Source organism: Passer domesticus, chromosome 25 (genome assembly GCF_036417665.1).
Source record: "Passer domesticus isolate bPasDom1 chromosome 25, bPasDom1.hap1, whole genome shotgun sequence".
Lineage (NCBI taxonomy): Eukaryota > Metazoa > Chordata > Aves > Passeriformes > Passeridae > Passer > Passer domesticus.
This window is the reverse complement of record NC_087498.1, coordinates 495,468-517,038: the sequence shown is the minus strand read 5'-3', so window position 1 is coordinate 517,038 and position 21,571 is coordinate 495,468. Positions and strand designations below refer to the sequence as shown.

Genomic DNA, 21,571 nt, shown 5'->3' with positions numbered 1-21,571 from the left:
CAGCAAACTTGTAGTAGTACTAATTCTCTGCTGTGAGAATTTATCCAGAGTCACCTGGAGTGATGGAGATAAGTCTTGAGAAAAACAAGACAGACTCAAAGTAAAAGACCCCAGGCAGGGAACGAAGAGGTTATAGGCACAGTTTCCTCAGCTTGCAGAGGGCAGTGGGCACCCAAGAGTCACCCAAAGGGCTGCAGGTTGCAGATATTCCAGGTGTTTCCTTGCCCCCATTGCCCATCTCAGGGACAGCCACATACTGGGGGAATGCCAGTCACAGTCATTTCAGAGGCCAATACTTCCAGGTAGACATGAGCACAGCAGTGCTTCTAAAAAGCGGATTAGGATAAAGTTCAGCTTTCTCTGTCTTGTCCTCTTCAAAGAAACCAATGTGCCTGTGGGAGAGGCTGTACCTGGAGCTCTTCCAGCCTGGAAAGTGGGCAAACCCCTGTCCTATGAGACCTGCCTGGAACTGCACCAGCCTCAGCCCACACAAGAGGAAGAACCTGAAGCAAACCTCATTTCCAAAGGTTTTGCTTCTATCCAGTGAAAGCAATCCCCCCCAGCAGGCAATGGGCCTGTTGTGCCCTGGATGTAACTGTACCTCAGGTGCCTTCAAAAGCACTCGTTGTACAGAGGAACAGCCAAGGCAGGAAGATGAACCAGGAGGACAGAAGCTTTGCCTGTACTTTAGTGTACTTTCCAAATGGGAACATTATTCCCTAATTTTTACTTTAGATTAACAAGATTTTGGAGTTCAGATTCTCAGTCCCTTGATACCACAGAAGCCAGAGTTTCCTACCTTGCCCCTCCATAGGTAAACACCTTTCCCGTGGAGGAGAGATCTGGGTCACAAATTGATGAGCTTGTACTGGAACAGATTTAAGCCAGAAAGTGCAAATGACATATCCCAAAGGATCACATTTACACACCTTTATGCACTTTTACAGTCGGGAAAACACAGAAGATTCTATTTATTGCAGTAGAAGAGAAAAAACATCTGCTTCAAAAAAAGAGAAGTACTAACAAGTCAGGAGATGCTGAAATCATTCTGATAGACTTGAAAATATGTCCCAGTTATGAGACCTTAGCACCCCAAAGGGCAGCCTTATGTAATGTGCTTTACTTAGCAATCCTCTGACATGGGCATTCCCAATAAAACAGTGCAAGGATTTGTAAGCCTGAGTATTCCCTTGCCTCTGACAGCCTCATAAAGATTATTTCCTTTCAGACATGTGAGAGTCTCCACTGGAAACCCACCAAACACTACGTCTGAGCTGACCTGAGCATTCAAATTCTAATTTCATCCCAAATCAGCAGGTGGTTATTGGTTGTCTCAAAATGGCATTTGTCAGGAATGAAAATTCTTTGCCAAAATAAGCCATTCAGTGTTATTTACGACACAGACAGATTCTGTTACTCTCTCATAGGGTATTATGCTCAAACACTGTTGACTCAGCCAGCCCTGGCCCTCTCCCCTTTTATGTTTGAATGCAGCCATTAAATTGTCTTTTAGAAGTTGCACTGAGGGCACAAAACCCCCTCACTTCTTCATTAAATGAGGACAGAACACAGAAATGACCCACAAATGCATGAACATTGAGAACTCTGAGTGTTTACTGTGACAGACTAAACACAAAGTTCCTCTGTGCTCTTCTCAAGCTTCGTGCTCAATGTGGAGTCCCAAAGAAGTGGCCATGGACACCAGAGGCAGTTGTACCCATTGTCACAATTGTCACATCCCAGACAGCCTTCTGACCCCCAGCATACTGCGTTGACAGGAGTGTCCCACACAGACACCACAGCATTGTTTGAGATCCACATCATTCCAGGATGCAGCTGGCAGCAGAGAACCTCTCTGAGGGGACAAAGATCTATTTTTTTTACATTTGCCATCCCTCAAGCAGCCATCCAGTGTGACACATCACAGTCCCTTCAGACACCTGAGCTTGTACAATTCACTGTCCCTTTAAAGGCCTCACTCCTGCAGGGAGCACTGGAAGTCTTGGCTGTGGAGGGGCTGATCCAGTGGAGAACCAGCCCAGCAGCTGAGTGACCTGTCCATAGCCAGGAGCTCAGCACACACCTGGATACCAAGTGAAAGGTACTGAAATACAGAAACTCTACCAGGGAAAGTGCAGGGGATCCATCCCCTCCATTACCCTCTCCCAGGGAGGAAAGCCAAACTCCCCTCCCAGCTGTTCTACAGCCTTGGACCAAAGGGCTGGGAGACCTGTGAGGCAGAGAAGTTACTGTGAGAGCAGGGTGTTGGGGAGTTGCTCCCTGGTGCAAGGGGCAGCCCCAGCAGAGGCAGGACAGGAACCTTACTGACCAGGTAAACTCAACCCAGCACCTGAAGTGGGTGAGCAGAGAGGGAACAGTGACAGGGTCCATCAACTGTCCCCATCAATGGTCCTGTGATCATCAAAGGCCAGGAAAGAAGTCAGATCCAAGGTCAGCCAGAGAAGGCCAAACAACAGTTCAGGAAAACCTGAAAACTGGTGCAACTGCAGCAAAGCACAGGAAGTGGGTGAAAGATGAGGCCTAAGTTTAAGCAGAGCCCCTTGGCCCTGGGCAGAGGTGTAGGAAGGGACCCCAAGTGAGGTTGCTCAGGGCAATTAGGCCCTAATTAGTGCTTTCATAGCCCTGTTCCTGGATTCCAGGAGAACATTTCTGTGACACATCAGCTCACCCAAGTCTTGCACAACTGGGGCTCTCAGCAGCACACTTCAAATTCAGCTCCCTCCCCTCCCACTCTCTCTAAACTCTCCTGCCCCTATGGTGGTTCTGCTGTCCTGCTGGTTTCCAGGCCTGGATGGTCTCTCTATCCCCTCTGCCAGTCTGTGCCCTCAGGAACACTGGTGTGCCCATGTGCCCTCCCTGTCCATGGCTGCAGGGAAGGGCAGGAGCAGAGCCCTGCGAGGAGGCAGGGAGCAGGCAGGGAAGGCACCCAGCAATGGACAGACAGTCAAGCAAACAGGGATTTACCTCTCTCTTCTCTCACTCCCCAGCATGTGACAGGAAAAACTGTACCATTTCATGAATGTGCCACTCCCTAGTTTGGAGCTGAACAGGAAAGTCCTTTCTTGTTGGGAGTTTCTGTTGTTCTGATAAATCCAAACTGAGATGTTACTCCCTTCCACACTCTCTCAGTGTCTAGAAAGAATCTATGAGATCCCACTGTCTTGACTTTCAAAACCATTGCAAGACTTTTCCCAAGGAATTTAATTTGATTCCTGTGCATATGCAGTGAATTGATCAATGCTCTCCAGCACAAAAGTTCTCACCCAGGTTCATCCCTGCAGGTGCAGCTTCTACCCTGCTTTCACACTAATGCTGACTTTCCCAAGTGTCACAGGAAGCAATCCTTCTGTTTAGGATCAAAGTTGCAGCAAGGAAGATCTCAAAAGTCTCTGCCAAAGTAGTTCTTTGCTAGGGCTGTGCTGTGAGGCTGAACCAGCTGAGAATCCAATAAGATCCCAACCACGGGAGTCTCCTGCCAGTTATTTCTCTGCCCCAGGGATGAGCCAAGCCCAGAAATGGAGGTGCCCAGGAAGATCATGGTCAGATGGCCATGTGGCCTGGCCCAGGCAGTGGGAGAAAACGAAGCCACTTCCAGGCTCCTGAAGATGCAAAACTTCATTTTTCAAGTCACCTCAGTTTGAAGCATCCAGCCCTAAGAGGTACCGAGTACCTGAAGCCTTCCCTAACATCACTGGGTTCATCTGGATGCACATCTCTTGGTGCCTGCATGCTGGGAAAAACACTGGAATACATCTTGGTGCTAAGGGGTACCTGTATCCTGAGTGAATGAAAACATTTTGTGTTAAAATAAATCACTTTCCCCTCCTTTAATGTCTCACACTGACCTTTGTCACCTCTTTGCAACATTATTCCCTTCAACACAGCTGAGTTTGCAACTGCCTGGGAAAAGCAGAGCCTCTGAGACCAGGCGGATGATCTCGTGTCTGCAGCCCAGTTTACAAACTGTCTTTGGCAGTTTCCAGAGCTGGTTTTCCTGGATTGCTTTGGTGGCCCACAGTCACACACACTCCATGTTTTCCACCTCCAGGGATGTCCTGGTGTTCCCAGACAGACAGAGAGGCAGGCTCTGGGCTGGGGAGGGACAAGTGGGCAGGTCACTTTTCAGGTAGATGGATGGATGAGGAATGGATGGGTGGATGGATGGATTGTTGAAAGGAGCAGGATAATGTCAGGGGTGCTGATCCATCCTGGGCAGACTGGGAGAAGGGAGGAAAGGAGGAGTGGGTGTCAGAGAGGGATCCTGTGTCAGAACTGTGATGGATGAGGGAGATCTGTGTTCTGGGAAGGGTGGCTGGGGCAGACAATGCCAGTGCCAGGAGCTGAGCAAGAGGAAACCAGACCCACGCAAAGGCCCTGATTAACCCTGCATTGAGACAGACCTGGGCTGCTGCTCTGGGGCAAACTGAAGGGCAAGCAAATTGCTCATAATTTGAGCATTTCCAAATCCAGTATGTCCTTGTCAATCTCTTGGACTGACAGACTGAGTGTCCCAGGTGGCTCAGGGCTGTGTGTGACCATAACAGTGAATGGGTCATACTCTCATTCATGAGCTCTTCAGCTTCATTCAGCTTATTTTCCAGACATCTCTCATTTTACATTCACCTCTCACTCCTCTCTTTGCACCCAGTGAGTTCCAGTTTGAAGGCCTAACCAGAGCAAAGTTTCTTTCCCCACAGTGACCACAGAGGGGCTGAGCTGTCCTGGCAGCCCTCAGTGGAGAGGAGAAGGAGAGAAGCCTCACATGTTTATCACTCAAACCAGCTGACCTGCACTCCTCAGTTCTACTACTAGTCTGAACTCCCCCTGGCTCCTCAGGCCAGCTGGGTCACACTGCAGTTGCCCAATCCTTGCTGGAAGAAGGAATGTGCTGGTGAGATGCTCTCCTGGCCATCCTTCCCACCCCTTTCATGGCAATATTGAAGGACTTGGATCCCACTCCAAGCTGGCAGCAGAGCAGAGAGCAAGCTGATGAAGAAAGGTCAATCCATCAGAGAACAAGATTTTCAGCAACCCAGAGGAAAACTCTAAGGAGCTCTAAAAAGCAGGGAGCAATCCAATAAACCATTAACTGCTGCTGCTCACCGTCTGCAGGTATATGAAGACAAAAATTTCTGGGCTTTGTGCATGTTTGTATTTTAAAGCACAATTTTAGCTCTATGTCCAATTTATCTACACTAAAAATCCAGGTTTCTCTTCCTGGTGTAGTATTTACCCATTTATCCATCATCTTCTAAGTGGCTGTCTGATACTCCAGGTGCCTTTCTTGTCCCTGTTCTCCCTCTTTATTTATCCTGTTGGACAATTTGTGTCTCCTTTGTAGCTTATGAATATACACCTCATTGATAAGGACATTGAGATCTGCAGTTTGTCTTCTCTGGAATGGTTCTGGCCTCCTTCCTGACTCTCTAGGTATGCCTGCAAATATAGCACAAGTGCATCGCTCACTGCTGACCACAGCCTTGAGAAATAAACTTCCTTAAACAACAAGCCACAGCCGTCTGCGGCAGAAGCCAAGACTCACTGGCCTTGCCACATGCCACAAAGGTCACCAGCCCCAAACTGCCCCAGCAGACAGGACAGAATGCCAGAAGCAAAGGACATATAAATCTAATGACTGTCGGCTTAACTATGTCAGCTGATTGCTGAGCTCAGCCAAAGGGGGAAAGAAGAAGATTGGCCCCAGTTTAACTTTGTAAGTCTCAAGGAATTGGGACCCCTTTCAACACAAGTGGTTTTGGCAATTCCTTAAACATTTCACCCAAGAAAGGTTCTTTAACCCTCAGCTCTGTGGTGTATCAGTCAAACCATCCACAGATCCCAGAGCTGGTCAGAGGATGGCAGGAAGGCTGGGAGTCTCCACAGAGCAGCTGAGGTCTGTAGGATTTATTTATCTGCTGTCATTCTTGAAAATGGTTTATTATTTGCCACTTTCCAGTGCCCTAATCATTGTTTCCAGAGATGCAAGGGCAGAGCACTCCTACAAGGCTCAGGGTCAAGAAAAGTCACAGAGTCACAGAATCGTGGAGTCATTTAGGCTTGAAAAGGCCTCAAAGATCATTGAGTCCAACATTCTCCCAGCACTGCCATGATCACCACTAGACCCTGCCCCAAGTGTCCACACATTTTTTGGATTTTTTGGACACTTCCAGGGATGGTGACTCCACCACTGTCCTTGGCAGCCTGGTCAGACCTGGTGAACCTGAAAGACACCTGGCCTGGCAGGTGGCAGAGAGATACAGCTGATAGTCACTGAACCATGGAGGTGGCAGTGACCAGGGGATCTGGAGATCCCCAGTCCATCCTCCCACTCAGGGAAGGACTATCTGGAATACCTGATTGAGCAGCCAAGCCTTTTTCACGGAGTCCCAGGAAACACCCCAAACTCTCACAAGGATGGAGATTCCCCCTCTCTCGTGACCTGTCCCAGGCCTGCACCAGCTTTCTGGAGAGATCTTTTCCTAGTGCCCACCCTGGACCTCCTGAGATGGAACTTTTGGCCATTGCCTGTTGCAATTTGGAAGCACAAAGAAGATTTTGTCCCTCTGTCCCTCTGTGACCACCCTTGCTCTGCTGGCCACACATCTCTGGATTTAGCCCAGGGTGCAGAAGTTTATGATGGGCACACAGAACTGGTTCACCTTCAAGCTGACCCCCACCCAAGAACATCACCTGGAATGGTTGTGCTAACTTTGAGCAGTGAACATGAGATGATAGTGAAGTTTCTGTGTGCAAGTACCACGACAAAACTGCAGAAACTTGCTTTATTAAATGTGTGGAAATGGATAATGGGCTAAAAGGAGGCAACAAAAATTAATACAAGAGAGCTCAAGAGGAAGGTTGGAGTGACAGTGCCTGTCAGCAAAGGCATGACATGAAGAAGGGCAAGCACTGCAGAAAGGAGAACTCCTGAGCTGAAAACCATCCTGACAAATCATGTCCCATAAGGCAGTTTGGAGATGGAAGCTTCTAAACCCCAGCATGCCAGTGTCAGGGATTTAGGATTCCTGGCAACATTTCCCTTCTAATGATTTTGCTTACCAGAAAGTATGTCATTAAGGCCCTGTGAGGAATTGCTGTCATGCTGCAGTCTGATATCAGCTATTATTAATAACTGGGGAGTCCTGGCTTATGAAAGGAACACACTTGGGTGCGCTCAGAGAAGATCCATGTTGTTTCATCTGTGTTCATTGTGGAGGAAACCATGAGTGATCAGCTTCCCTTGACCTTGCACAGGTGCTCTGAAGATGCCATTCTTGCCAGGGAATTGGGTCTATTGCTACACTCAGGGGCCTGACTCTGATCCTCAAGTTTTTCTCACAGTACAAAGTCAACTTTAAGTATAAGACTGCAGTCCAGGTGTTTCACACCTGCACTGGGGGAGATTTTCATCTCTCTGGTCCATTCTCATATCTCTGTTGAAATCTGCTGGTTTTCTTCATTTCTACATTCCACAGCCTCCTGATCTTCAGTCTGAGACTGACTTAAGTGGAAACACTCACAAATGAGAGACCCAAGCATGGGGACCTCCACACGAAACACAGACGGAAAAAAATAATAGGTTATTTTTATTTCTACTATGACCTTGATTTCCCAAGGTACTCCCTTCCTCACATCTACAGACTCTGTCATGTTTCTTGTCCTCATGAGTCTGAGAAGGGGTGTTTTGCCAGCTTTTATGCCTTTTCCAAACTGGTCTGTTTGCAAAGCCTGGTTAAGTGATTAAGTAAGAATTGACAAATATCAAGCTAAGTAGGACAGTACATATTCCTCAAGACAAGCAGTGAAAAAATCTAGACCAAAAATAGAAGATGAAATGGGTTGACTCTGCAGCACTGAGAGAGTGAGAATATGTGAAGCCTCCGTTTTAAATCATAATGATGGCAAAAATGGTGATGACAAGGGTGACTGGAGAACAGAGGACACAGGAATGGAAATCACCATGACCGTGTGGATGGAAAACTCCAAGTGCAATTCCAGCATGAGCTGGTAAGTATTGCTATTAGGGAAATATCCCAATTTCTGAGGCCTCTACCACAATCCAGGAAACATGGCTGTTTGTCCATGTTGAAAACCAAGTTTCTCAAGCAGGAGGATGTGTGGAGGTGGCATCATGGGCTGCTTAGGTAGGGGAGGACAAGTTGTATTAAAATAGAGTGAGTAAGGTTGCTTGTTCAGCCCAACAAAAGAGAGAAGGGTGATAAAATATATTAAATATCTTACAAAGGTAAATAACAAAAGGGGACACAAGGTAAGAGAAGGACAAAGAAAATAACTGTCCATAAAGAGGAATATCAGGAGACTTTTAACCACCAGATGTGGTTAGTCCAGCCTCCTTGTTGGAATAACAAGGTGGAGTGTCTGACACAGTTACCATCGATTTATTTTATAATGAGAACTTGGTGTCACAGCTTTCTGCCACTCAAATTCAGAGGCCTTTTCTAAGGTCAGAAGATTTGGGAGGACAAATGGCCAGGAGACACTGAGGTCAGAAACTGTTGGCTGCAGTAAATGCCAGTCGGGGGTGACTTGCTATACAACTATTTTGGCAATTTGTTGTCCTGACCCTTGGACATTCTCTTTGAATTGCCAACCTACAGTGAACTGTGTGCACAGCACGATGGCCCCCATGTCCCAGCCCAGCAGCAGGGCCATGGGCACAGCTCTGGATACTCCAGTGCACTCATTTGGGTGAACAAGGTAGTGTCACACAAGCTTACAGGCTGCCAACACCCTGCCAGAGAAGCCCTTGGAACAGAAGGTACCAATTCTTACCCACTGTAAGACCTCCATGTCCTTTAGACAGAAATCCCAGATGGGTGTTTCATCCAAACAGAAATACACCTTTTGTGCGTGTCTGTTCTCTGCTGTGATGGTTCTTCCATCATTTGTGTGCGGGTGTCTCTGACAGCATTTCACGGGACCTGCTGGGGGCTCTGGGGCCTCAGAATCACCACAGTTTCCTGTTCATGACTCTGCTGACTTATGATGGAGAGTGTGGGAAGCTGTGACCAAGGAATGTCCCCTGTACACCCAGCTGACAGCAGAGCTCCTGCCCCAGCACCCTGCATGCAGGGGCTGTGTCCCTGCTGCAGACCATAAATTACTCACAGCCAGCTTTAACACCTCCACAGAGTTATGCCCCAAAGCTTTTGGTCCCAGCGGCTCTGGAGGGGTCAGTGCCTCTGCATGTCCAAGCAGGTGTTGATAATAAGGAAATGCCCCCCCGTGGTGAGAGGAATTTTAGAAGCTGTGAGGAGAGGTCGCAGGCACAGGGAGGGCAGTGCAGGTGGCTGCACCCACTGACTGCCCTGGGCACTTGGCCTCAAGAACAGAGCTCTCCCTGCAAACAGATCCCTGGCAGAGCCTGTGCCAAACACAACTGCTACAACAGCCTTTGGGCCATGCCTTATGGTTAGGAGCAGTCTGCTGCAGCAAAAATCCCCAGGCTTTCCTGAGGAGGTGGGAAATGCAGAGCTCCTGCACCGTTTCACTTGAGAAATGAGCATTCCTGAGGCAAAGGCTAGGAAAATCTTTCTCCGGATTTCAGAACAAAACACACAAGACACAACCATTCTACAGTCCACAGTCCCTTTTGGAGCTACAGAGAGCATACAGAAGCTCTCAGTCCTTTCCCCATGTTTGGTGAGATGCACTGGATAATTTGATTGTGAATCAAAGAAGTCTCAGTGCCACTGTTCAGAAAGGAAATTCAGCATGGAAACAGCAGAAAACAAGCCAAATAAAACTCTCTTCATACTCATAAATGATGCTTTTTCACACTCCATCATTCCCCAAAGGCAAGGAATTGCCTTGCTTTGATTACTTTGGATGAAGAAGGTGAAGGAGACCCAGGGTGAGGTGCTAAGACCAGTGCCATGCTAACACACCTCTGGCACAGCCCCATCACCACTTGCAGCACTTGGCTGTTTGTGCTGACTTCCTGTGAGTACTCGGGGTAACCCCTGAGTTCCCAGCATGCCGATTCCAAATAGAAACTTCCAGCAGAGCCTCTATTCCCACCAGCGCCAGAATCCACCTCCATTTCATGCCCCATTCCCTTCACAGGACTGCAGGAAGGGAGCTAGCCAGGGCCTGCTTAAATTGAATATTGGGAAAAATTTCTTCACTGGGAGGGTGATCAAGCCCTGGCACACCTGTCTGGGGCAGTGGTGGAGTCACCATCCCTGGAAGTATCCAGAAAACAAGTGGATGTGGAGCTTAGGGATGTGGGTTAGTGGTGCAGAGCTGGGTTAATGGTTGCACTGGATGATCTTGGAGGTCTTTTCAGCATAAATGATTCTGTGATCTTGTGGCTCATGGTCACAGGACCTCCAGCCTGAGTACTGCTGGTCCTGAGAAGATGCCACTCCTGCTCCTGGCTTTTTGTTTGCACTGACATGGCCATACAGTGTTCTGCAGGTCTCCTATTTTCAATGGTGTAGGACAGTTAACTCCATGTCAAAGCTAAGGATTGACCCTGTAGAGGAAACGCTGGAGCTGGGAAGGTGTGATCCCATCCCAGTCTCCCAGAACAGGCCATTGAAGCAGGTCTCCATTCCTCTGCCCTACAGTGTGTCTGAGGAGGGCCTCCCCTGAGCCATCAATTACAGCACACAGTTAGTTCCACTGAGCCAGAGTCTCCCAGCACAGCCCTGGCAAACTGCCCTTCCTCCCACTTCTCCCTCATTAGGCTGCTCCTCCCTTGCTTGGTCTTTAATTAGCTTGTCATCAGCAACTTGGCCTGGACTGAATACCCTGCATTGTCCCAAATGAAACTGTGTAAGACAGATGGGACACCAAAGCAGCAAGAGAGGAGGGCAAGAAGATTTGCAAAGCCATCAATATGTGTCTGACTGCAGGGACAGTCTTGCCAGGAGCAGCAGTAAGATTTCATCTGTCTGGGCAAACTGGGGGTGTTCAAACTGTAGATTGGCTGAGACCCAGCAACCTCATTTCAGCAAATCCAACAGAAGTCCAGCACAGGGAGAAACAAACCCCAGCAAAATCAGTGGCCTTAAGGAGTGAACCTCTTTATTGTGGCATTGAAGTTGTCAGGCAAATTAATCCTCAAACACCAGAGGTTTATGTCCAAAATGGAGACAGAGGAGTCCTGTAACCTTATTCGAATAAAGGGAGAGGCCATGGGGCATTTCCCCTGGGGTCTCTCAAATTTTTAGAGGACACAGCCTCCTAATTTCCCAGCCACATTTCCCTCTCTCTTTCCCCATTGGCTGAGGTACTTGAGAGGTACAGACTTCCTGAATTTCCTCAGACCCCCTTCTAAAGTATACCCCCCCCTTTTTCTTTTCCTATGGGATTTATTGTTCCTCCCATTGCTTCTTTAATCTCTCAGTATCTAGCTTTACCCACAGTTTGTTTATAAAGACAGGTCCCTCTCATTCCTTTCAAAGTGAAGCGCTCAACCTGGTTTGGAGCAGCTTCACAAGGAAGCATCACAGCCTCGACTCCCTTTTTTCCCTAGTTCAGAAGCCAGCCGGTGGCCTCAGATCCCCTTTTCCCTGCATTCTGCAGGAGGTTTGTTCCCTGTGTGCCACACAGAGAGCTCACAGACACTCCTGGCGCCGCTGCAGAGCCTGGAGCCAGCACACAGGAGAGGACGGGGCAGCCGCAGTGCAGGAGGGGAGAGCAGCCCAGCAAACTGGCACCTGTTGTCAGGCAGAAGCCAAGGCTTGTGTCAGCCTGCTGAAAATGTTTCCCCTTCGACCTTGGCGACCTTTCCCATCACACTTTATGAGGCAGACTGCTCCCATTAAGTGCCACTTGATCCTCTGCTAATGCAGCAGTTATGAAAGGCCCATAGCACTTGTCACTAGGATAAACACCTTCTGAGTGGGAGAAGCTGTGGGGAAGGGGTACACACACCCTCCCCTCTGCTCCCTCACGTCCCTTCCCTGTCCGTCCATCACCACTGGCACAGCCCTTGGCTTGGAGCAGGAAAGCTGAGCCTGGCTGCAGCACTGCCCTGCCTCTGCTGCCAGGGCCTGAATGACTACACAGAGAGGGGCTGCTTGGGTTAGTCAGACATTGCCCTGCAAGAGAGGGATTCAGGACACAGCCCTGGGTGTGTGCTGTCTCTTCAATCCTGCAGATCACACAAGCTCAACCAGCTGTGATGGGGACAGGTCCTGCTGAGGCCACCTCTGTCCAGTCAGGGCTCAGAGCCCTCTGCAGCTTTAGCGTGCTCAGGAAAAAAGGCTCAACGTGTGCCAGGGAAGGTTGGACATTAGGAGACATTTCTTCACAGAAAGGGTTTAAAAATGTGTTTAAAAAAAGACTGGATGTGGCACTTGGTGCCATGATCTAGTTGAGGTGTTAGAACATGGGGTGGACTTGATGATCTTAAAGGTCTCTTCCAACCTAGAGATTCTGTGATTCTGTGATTCTGTGGTTATTAAACATTGCAAGGGGCTGCCGAGGGAGCTTTGAAGTCCCCAATCCTAGGAGCACCTGGATGTGGCACTCAGTGCTCTGGGCTGGGTGACAAGGTGGGAGTTGAGCATAGCTTGGGCTCAGTGGTCTTTTTCAACCTAAATGATTCTGTGATTCAGTCTCAGGGGAAGCATAAAAACACCTTCCCTGCTGGAATGCTCCTTGGCACTGTCCAAGCTGTGGCTTGGCTGTTTGGGTAACCTGAGCAGGATCTCCAAGGGGCTGGCACTAATGTGGGGGTAGATGGGCACTACTGCCCTGCAGGACTTGCCCAAAGAAAAGAAGAGCTTGAGGGCCAGGGCAGCCTGCTCAGAGCACAAACAAGCTGCTGTTAATGTCCTGCCAGCCAACCCTTCCAGCTCCTCTGCACGCTCACAGGAGTGACCAGCACCAATTCTGTCAGCCCTTTGAGAAGGGTGGCTACATTGATCCTTCTACCCCAGAGCAGGATTGGACACACACAGAATGTAGCTCATCATCCCTGTGGAGAGACTCCCAGAAAAGGGACTGACTTTGGAAGAAATAGCACACATGGGCAGATTTTAGTGAATTGAAAGGTTTTCAGCATCTGCACTGGAATATTTGTCAAAGGAGAAGAAAAAGCAATCAAATGAAGTCCCTCTCTTTTCCAGAAGCTCTGGTGCTCCCGTCCTGGCTCTCTGAACAGTGTCAGAGGCCTCTTGGGTCTCAGGGAGCAAGAGAGCTGTCAGCCAGCAGAAGTATCTGAGGTGTTTTCAGTAGCTGTGATGGATGGTGATGGTGGCAGCACTGTTTGGGCTGTGGGTTACCTGGGTGAGAAGTGCTCAAGGCATGCACATTTCCCTTGTCCCTGTCTGACAATGGCTGCATGGGCTGAGATTGCTTTGGGGCAAACAGGAGGTGAGTTGGCAGAGACACTGCTCTGGGTTTGAAATAAATCCCTTCTGGACCAGGCATCTACACAGGGGGCTTCTGCTGGTCACTAATCCCTGTGCACTGCCTTGAATCATGACTGTGTCACAGAACAGAAACACAAAAGGGAACTTTTGAAGTCCCTAATCCAAACCCAAACTCTTCAAGAGCTCTCTCTACCTGCTCAGGCATTTTGGGCTCTTGTGGAAGCAAACTTAAAAAACAACAGTGGTTTGTAGGATCACAGCTCTCTGCACCAGTAAGAGCTGGATATAGTGAACACAGTGGTGATCCCTGCTCCTGGGACACCCTGCAGAGCTGGGACCACTCCTAGGGACTATGGTCATTCCTGTATTATCCATCATGAGCTTTCCCCAACAAGGAAAGCCTGGGAAGGAGCTATGAAATCTGCCTAATTCATCAAGATAAATTTTCAGGAGAATTTCCCCTATTATCTAGCAGGAATGGAGGCAGTGAAAGAGACTCCCTACACTGTATTTTAATGTCTCCTGTCTTTCCACAGGAGACATTTCTGCCCATCTGACCTATGGCTGAGTGGCTTCCCCCCACAGCTTTCCCTTGCATGGAAAAGACGAATGGCACAGTCTGGAAGATCAGACTGTTGAAATAAAAAGGGAGTGAAGTTATCTTAGCCCTCAGGAGAAATGTTCTGATGTGTGACTGCCCTCCATGTGGTGATAAATGTGGTATAATTTATATGGGTAGAAATCCCTCTTCCCACTCTAACAATGTTTTGTTTGCTTTGTCCTGAATATTGAGCCCACTCATGCCCTGGAAATGATGGTTCAGAACACATGTGCAGAGTTCCTAACCCTGGGCAATGACAAGAAGTTTCATCAGATCAAATAAATATTCCTGCCTCACCAGGAGAGGCCCTCATGCTTCAAATGTCTCACTTCCCTACCTGCCAACATTGGAACTCCATAAATAGGGCCAGCTGGGAGGGGAGCTGGGATGTGCAGTGCCACCCACAAGATACCTATGAGGCCAGGCCACACTTGGAGGGAGCTCAGGGTGTAAAGAGCACAGCACCAGGCAGGAGAGGCCTAGACCCAAGGCTGGAGCAACCTGGTGGATCACCAAGCGCTCCAGAGCTCCCTCTGGAGCAGGCTGGCTCTGAGCATTTCTCTGCTCTCACAGCATCTCTGCACTGCTCCAACACCTGCAGCAAGCTCCAGTGGAGACTCCACATCCCTGCAGCAGCATGGTTCAGGACATGCCCAGAACATCCAGTGCAGTGCTTGCTGATGTTGGTGTCAGTCTTTCCATCCCTGCCAGTGCATTCGGAAGCAGGATGTGACCACCTCTGCCAGCACCTTCCATAATCTACCACTATCTTCCAGTGCAGATACCTGTTGGCATAGCAGCTCCCACCCCCTTTCCCAGCACAAAGGCTTCTCCCAGAGGTTTGTGATTCCCATCACTGTAGGTCCCCCATGTTTCTACAGGAAGGATAAGCACAGCCTTCCACAGATGTTCTTCACTCCTACAGCCATGGGCTGAATCTTGCTCTGCATTACAAGCTCCTCCCTTCATTACACAGCCCTCTGTCACTGAGCCCAGAACAGCAGTGGAAGGAAATGGGATTTTGGCTCACTCCTACTGCTCCTGAGCCCATCTGTTCCACAGGGCCAGAACCATCCAGCACAGGATGAGTGATGTGGAAGCACTCACTGTGATGTGACCCACCTGTACAGGTCCTTCCTGACAAAAAACACCACTTGGAACCAACTCTTGAAATAATCCTGTCCAAAGAGAAAGCCAGCACAGCAGAAATGTAGAGCAGGTTCTGTGTCCAGGCCCTCCTTTGTCTTCCCTTCCAAGGAGAAGGCTCTTTGACAAGTTGGGAACAACCTCTATCTAATCAGAGCCTGCATGCTGGAGAAGCTGTTAATTGCCTCTTGAAGTCTTCTGTCAGCAACATTATCCTGTCCTGCCCTGCCCAACCTGGCCAGGGACTGTCCTGGTCAGTGGCTGCAGTGGGACACGGAGAAGGGGAAGGTGAAATATGATATGAGAAATAAAACCTATGGCAGCAAGCAATGCTAATAAAAAAATCGTGAGGGAAGTAGCATTCCAAGGAGGGGGGAATGCTGGGGGAGGAAAAGCATGGACCTCTCTTGACAAAGGTCCAGATAATTTTAAAAGGACCCAAGAAATTATATTTTAATGTCTATTTTTAATACAACCTACATGTGTGCTGAGAGCACTGCCTGCCACACCACTATCTTGTTACTTCCCAAATTAGCAGCAAAAATATTAATTTAGACAGGGGGGAATAATTGTTAACAAAAGTGTCACTGCCTTCTGGGGGAGACGTCTGACCTGGAAAGATCATGTCCAGGGAAACCCCATATCACAGACAATCCCTTGGGGCTAGGAGCCCCACAGCTGGAAACACAACAGTTTGGGGTAGTTCAGCAAAGCTGGGTGACTGATGATGATGATGTCAGATGAGTGTAACACATCACTTTAATTGAACATAAATATATGTTTGTCACTACAGCTGACAACAAAAGATGTGGAGATAAAAATGACCAGTGTATTACTGGGAGCCTTTGGCAGCTTACCATCTGCATGTCTGTGTTTGCTTTTCTGGTTTACATTTCATTTCATCCAAGCAATACAGAAATTAAAGGCTTGTACTCATTCTCTGTTCCTTTTCCAAGGGGTGCAAAAGCCCCCGACAAGCCCCCAGTTCTCTCTGGGCCGAGCCCTACAGGAGACAACCAGTTACTGTAGCTGGAGCTTCCCGGGCTCTCCTCCTCCCTGAGGTCCGCCCTGCAGGGAGAGGCAAAATTCCCACCCACACTGCTGGATCCACAGGGATGACCCATCTGGGGCCTCCAAATTAAAGGCTGATGGCAGAGCTGAGAAAGCACAACATTTAGTTGCACTGAGGGAACCTGCCCACCTAGTAACATTTATGTTCTCTTCTGTGCCAGAGGAAATGAGCATTTACTTTACTTGCACTGAAATCACTTCCTCCGAACACAGCTGAGTCACTTCTCCCAGCCTCTACTAAGGTTTCTGGAGAGCATCCTTTTCCAAGGGGGCAAATACAGGTGGGATCCTATAACCACAGTGCCCTCCCAGTCCCACCAAACAGTGAAATTAATCCTGCCCAGGGGTCTCCCCAGGAATTCTTTTAACCTTTCTGAAACAGAGCAGCTGTTTAACAGCAACTCAGCTCAGAAGATGATGAATTCTGTATCCACTTGGGAATTTTTAAGGAAACAAAACCCCAACTGTGCAAATTGGAAGAAGTCTGAGACGTGGTCCAATACTGCACTGAGCAGCCCTTCCAAAATAGAGGGTCATCACTCCCCAAAGGCAGTGACCTCTATTAGCAAAGACTTCATTGGTCTCGCATGTAGAATTTCCCCCCATTGTTCCTACTGTTGGGACATGTGAATGACTCTCTTGTTTTACTTTGTTTGTGTGCATGGCTTTTGCTTTACTTATTAACTGATTTATCTCAAGCCACCAGATGTCTCACTTTCACTCCTCTGACTCTGCCCATCACACTGTGAAGGAGTGAGTGAGTGTGGGGCTGCCTTGGCAGCTGGGTTAAACCAGGACACCCACTGCGAGGCAGGAGGAGACCCTGACCATCAGCCCAGACCAAGAGCTCCAAGCTGGCCAGGTTTAAGGAGCAGTCACAGCACGAAGTGTACTGGGGTGACTGCAGCCCTCCTGCACAACCTTAGAAGGCAAAACCAAGCCCCAGAAGGCCTCATGCCAAAAATACACTTAGGCATAATTGTTCATGCAATTCCATCAAAAGTCTTGGAGAAACTTATTTTTGGCTGAATCAGGTGTTACAGAAAAGGCTGCCAATGGTACTGATTCTCTGCCAAGTAAGGAGGAGCCAGACTTCCCAGGACACCCCCGCGGAACAGGAGTGGGTGCAGCACAGAGCAGTCCCCAGAGGCTGCATCCACTCAGCCTCACAAACAGGATCCATCACAGCCATCCTGACTTTATTCCTTCCCCTCTTCCCTCACATCACACACATGGCCGGGGGAGGACAGCAGGGAGGCTGGCACTGCAGCTTCACCAGACATCTCTACACCCGAAGAGCTGGAAGCATCCCCACTGTGGGCAGTGCTCTATACCCCTGGCTTGGAAGATGAAAGTATTTGGGTCTGGCTTTGCCAAGTCTCCACCTGCCTCAGTTCCATCAGAGCACAATTCCCCACCCCTTCCCATGGCAGCTCCCTCCCAGGAGGCTGAAGCTCTTGTTTGGTTCACAGCAGGACTGCACCACCACCCAGGTTCCAAGGCTCCAGGGAAGAGCATAGGCTCTTGAAAAATACCTCAGGTCACAGAGAATTCCCTTCTCCCTCTGTTTCCTTGGGAAATCAGGCAGAGGGAAGCAATGTGGGCCAGAGCACTGCTCTGGGGTGCAGCCACTCTCTCCTTTAGTCTCAGTACTGCAGAAGTTTTGGCTGAACCCAGAGGAGGCCCTGTTCCTCAGCCATCCTGTTTCACATAATCACAGAACCACAGAATCACTAAGGCTGGAAAAGACCCCTGAGATCATTGAGTCTAACCTGTAACCAATGCCCACCTTGTCAACAAGACCATGGCACTGTGTGTCACTCCAGGCTTTCCTGAAACACCTCCGGGCATGGTGACTCCACCACCTTCCTGGGCACCACATTCCAATATCTAACCACCCCTTCTGTGAAAAAATTCTTCCTAATGTCCAATCTGAGCCTTCCCTGGCACAGGGTTTGTGACTGGCAGTGGTCTTCTGTCTAGGGGCAGAAATTACTGAACACAGCACAGGTGGAGAAGCAGGAGTCCCCCCTTTGGGGGTCAGCCATGTGTGGGTTGGTTCCCCCTCACCAGCCCAGAGCCATCCCATCACCATCTGTGAGCATCTTCCCCATCACACCTTCATGGCAGCACAGCTGTGACCCACAAGAACCAGCTCCAAATTCCGTTGTCCAGAGTTACCCTTCACGGCTGGACATTAATGGCTGTTCTCTGCCTGTCCACGCCATGGGAGGTCATGCTGGACAGAGGGTCCTGCACAACCCCAGCCTGCATGTGCATGGCCCAAGGACACACACTGACACTGGATCTCCCAGGTTATCAGAGCCCAGCCTGCTGGGCAGCCACATCTTCTGTCAGCTCCCACGCACACAGCAGCTGCTCCTGCCTGGGTCTGACACCGTTTGTTCATTACTGTATGCTCACAAATCTCCATGAGGCTTTTTAAGACCATCAGGTCTTTCAGGGTGAGAGAAGCCCTCAAGAACTGACCATCACAAGCAGCTCTTGTGACCCTCACGAGCTCTTCAACCACCCTCACAGAGCCCCTCCCAGTGCTGTGGTACCATTTGACTGAGGAAACTGAGGCACAGCACCACAAACCACTTCCTTGGAGCTGGAAAGGAGCTGACAGCATAAAGAGAAGGAGAATTGCCATTATTTGGTCTAAATACCCATCCTGCACAGGGAAGAGAGTCCCACAGGTTGGCCCAATGCCCAGGCACCCTAGATTCTTCTCTTGTCAGCTTACAAGTCCCAAAGCATTTAATTTCATAGGCAATAGAAAGACCAAATAATCTTGCTGCAGGTGAAGAATTAAATTTCTTCCCCCTGAATTATAGGATGCTTTTTATAATGGCAGGATGTATTTCTAGAATATTTACAAGTCAATGTATCTGTTCACAATTTAAAATAAACTGCCCTTTAAATATGTGCCAGCTGCTGTGACCCCGGCGCTGGGCCGGAAGAAGGTTTGCAGTGTTGTCACCAACACCCTTGTCCAGAGGGAACAAGGACAAGCTGTTCCTGTGTGTCCTCAGCCACTGCTGTTAACAAAAATGCCACCTGTCCTTCAGATTGACACCATGAGTGCCAGCAAGGCCTAATTACATGGGTAAAGGGACAGGAACAGGGCAGGGTATTAACAGCTGATGCATTTCCCCTCTTTTACACATTTGTGTTTGTCTCCTATCTCCCATTCCCTCTCCCTCTGTGCCACGTGAATTGTTTGGCCTCTATTCCCAGGGCACTGCCCATGGAAGGCTCCTCTGAGGCACCTCTCACCTTAGTGCCGCCAGCAAAGCGGGAGGCAGAAATCAGGAATGAACGATTTCGGTAGTCCCAAAATCTCCAAAGCCTCTCTCTGTGTGTGTCACAGATCCCTACACAGCGGTGTCAGTGGCTAATATCAACCCAAATTACTGGGAATTCAGGGCAAGATCTCTGTAGGGTTCAGAACCCATTGCTGGAGAGATTTTTGAAGGCACCTGCATTCAGCACACACAGAAATTCAGGAAACATGACCACATCTGCTGGGTGTGTGCAGTGGTGCACTTAGGAATGAGGACAAGACTGAGCAACAGGTAGGAAAAAATAAAGCAGCAAATCCTGCTCCCTTCAGGCAAACTCACTTTTCCCACTGCTGCTGGGCTTTAAACACAGCAACAGGGATGACATCCAGGAGATAACTGAGCCTGCTGCATCCCAGTTATCTGGGACAGACAAAAAGGCAGCTTTGCCAAGGGGAAAGTCAGCAAGGAAACAGGAAACAGTCTCCTGGAAGTGTGTGTGAGATCTCCCACTCATCACTGCAGGAAGTGTACATGCAACTCACTCTCCTATCCAAGAATTCTGAAACCAGCCTCTTGGAAAAGGCACTGGAACTGAAATGCAACTTTCAAACTCATCCTGTATTGGGTCAGTCTGTTTTTGAGGTGCTCACCCAAAAAAACTGATCCCTGGATGTCGTCTCTCATCTGCCTAGGCCATTCCTTTCCTTCCTCCAAAGGCGTTTCCAGTGTCTTGTCACCAGTCCAGGCTGCTTCCTCCAAGTGCGTTCTGTAGCCCCACAAGAAGCAGTGGTACAGACCTCTGGGCTGCAAAAGACACAGAAGAACAGATCGCTGTGACAACAGGTATGTCAGAGATAAAAACACCTCCTCACCAGCCAGAAGAAAGTCAGTCACAGAAAATCCCTACGGCCATGGGCTTTTCAACCTGAAAAAACTCAGCTGTGTCACAGCATTGAGTGTCCCATGAGCAGGCCCAGGGTTCTGCTCTGAAGGGAGAGCTCTGATTTAGCACCAAAGAGCTTCTTTCACTCAGCAACACTGGAGTAGGAGGAAGGAATTAGAAGTCCTTTGCACATCTAATACCCAGGATTATTCTCATGGAAAGTTTCCTTGGATCAGTCCAGCTGATTTAGACTACTATCCTATACAGACTCCAGTGAGTGGGGGTAGAATGCAGCCATGGCAGTGCCAGGATTGTAAACATTACAGCAATGGGTGAGAAAACTCTTTAGAATATTATTTATGAGACTATGTAAAAGAACATGAGTGACAGAACAAGGGTGAATGGCTTCAAACTGAAAGAGAGTAGGTTTAGATGAAGTAATAGAAAAAAATTCTTCCCTGTGAGGATGGGGAGGCCCTGGCCCAGGTTGCCCAGAGAAGCTGTGGCTGTCCTATCCCTGGAGATGTCCAAGGCCAGGCTGGATGGAGCCACAACCTGGGATAGTGGAAGGTGTGCCTGCCCAGGGCATGGGGTGGGATGGGATGAGTTTTGAGGTCCCTCTTAACTGAAACCACCTCATGACTTTATGACTCTATGGAAGCACTTTTACATCAGTAATTCCTATGCCAAGGGCATGGAACAGTGTGGGACATTTTAAAATGTGTCCAAAACTTATGCATTCTGCAAGCCCTAAAACAAGCAGTCTCAATTATTTACTCATTTCTAGAAAGTTAAAACTATCGGAAACACAGAACTACCTGCCAAACAATCATTTACCCTCTGATCTACACCTATTTCTGGCTGAATGTATCTCACCTTGCTATTATCATTTTTATTTTCATCACAGGAGCAAATTCTGTCAAGACTGGAAACACCCTCTCATGAGGGGTCCATGCCAGGTGGTTCAGGAAGGACATTGAGGGGCTGGAGAGAGTCCAGAGCCAGGAATGGAGCTGTGGAAGCACGAGGGGTGGCTGAGGGAGCTGGGAAAGGGGCTCAGCCTGGAGAAAAGGAGGCCTGGGGGGACCTTCTGGGTCTGCACAGCTCCTGACAGGAGGGGGCAACTGGGGTTGGCCTCTTCTGCTCCCAGGGAACAGGGACAGGACAGGAGGAAATGGCATGAAGGTGTACCAGGAAAGGTTCAGGTTGG

The 21,571-nt window shown here is 49.0% G+C and overlaps 1 protein-coding gene across 2 annotated transcripts in view; it reads right to left on the bottom strand.

The window, feature by feature from the left end:
* The window catches only part of IGFN1 (immunoglobulin like and fibronectin type III domain containing 1), a 61,785-nt gene that overhangs the window by 38,743 nt on the left and 1,471 nt on the right, over positions 1–21,571 (bottom strand). For both annotated transcript variants that reach the window (XM_064399328.1, XM_064399329.1), the window contains exons 2-3: positions 21,238–21,374; positions 20,129–20,282 (exon numbers count right to left, since the gene is read on the bottom strand). The gene's annotated coding sequence lies outside the window, so the exon portion shown is untranslated. The remainder of the gene's footprint in view (positions 1–20,128; positions 20,283–21,237; positions 21,375–21,571) is intronic.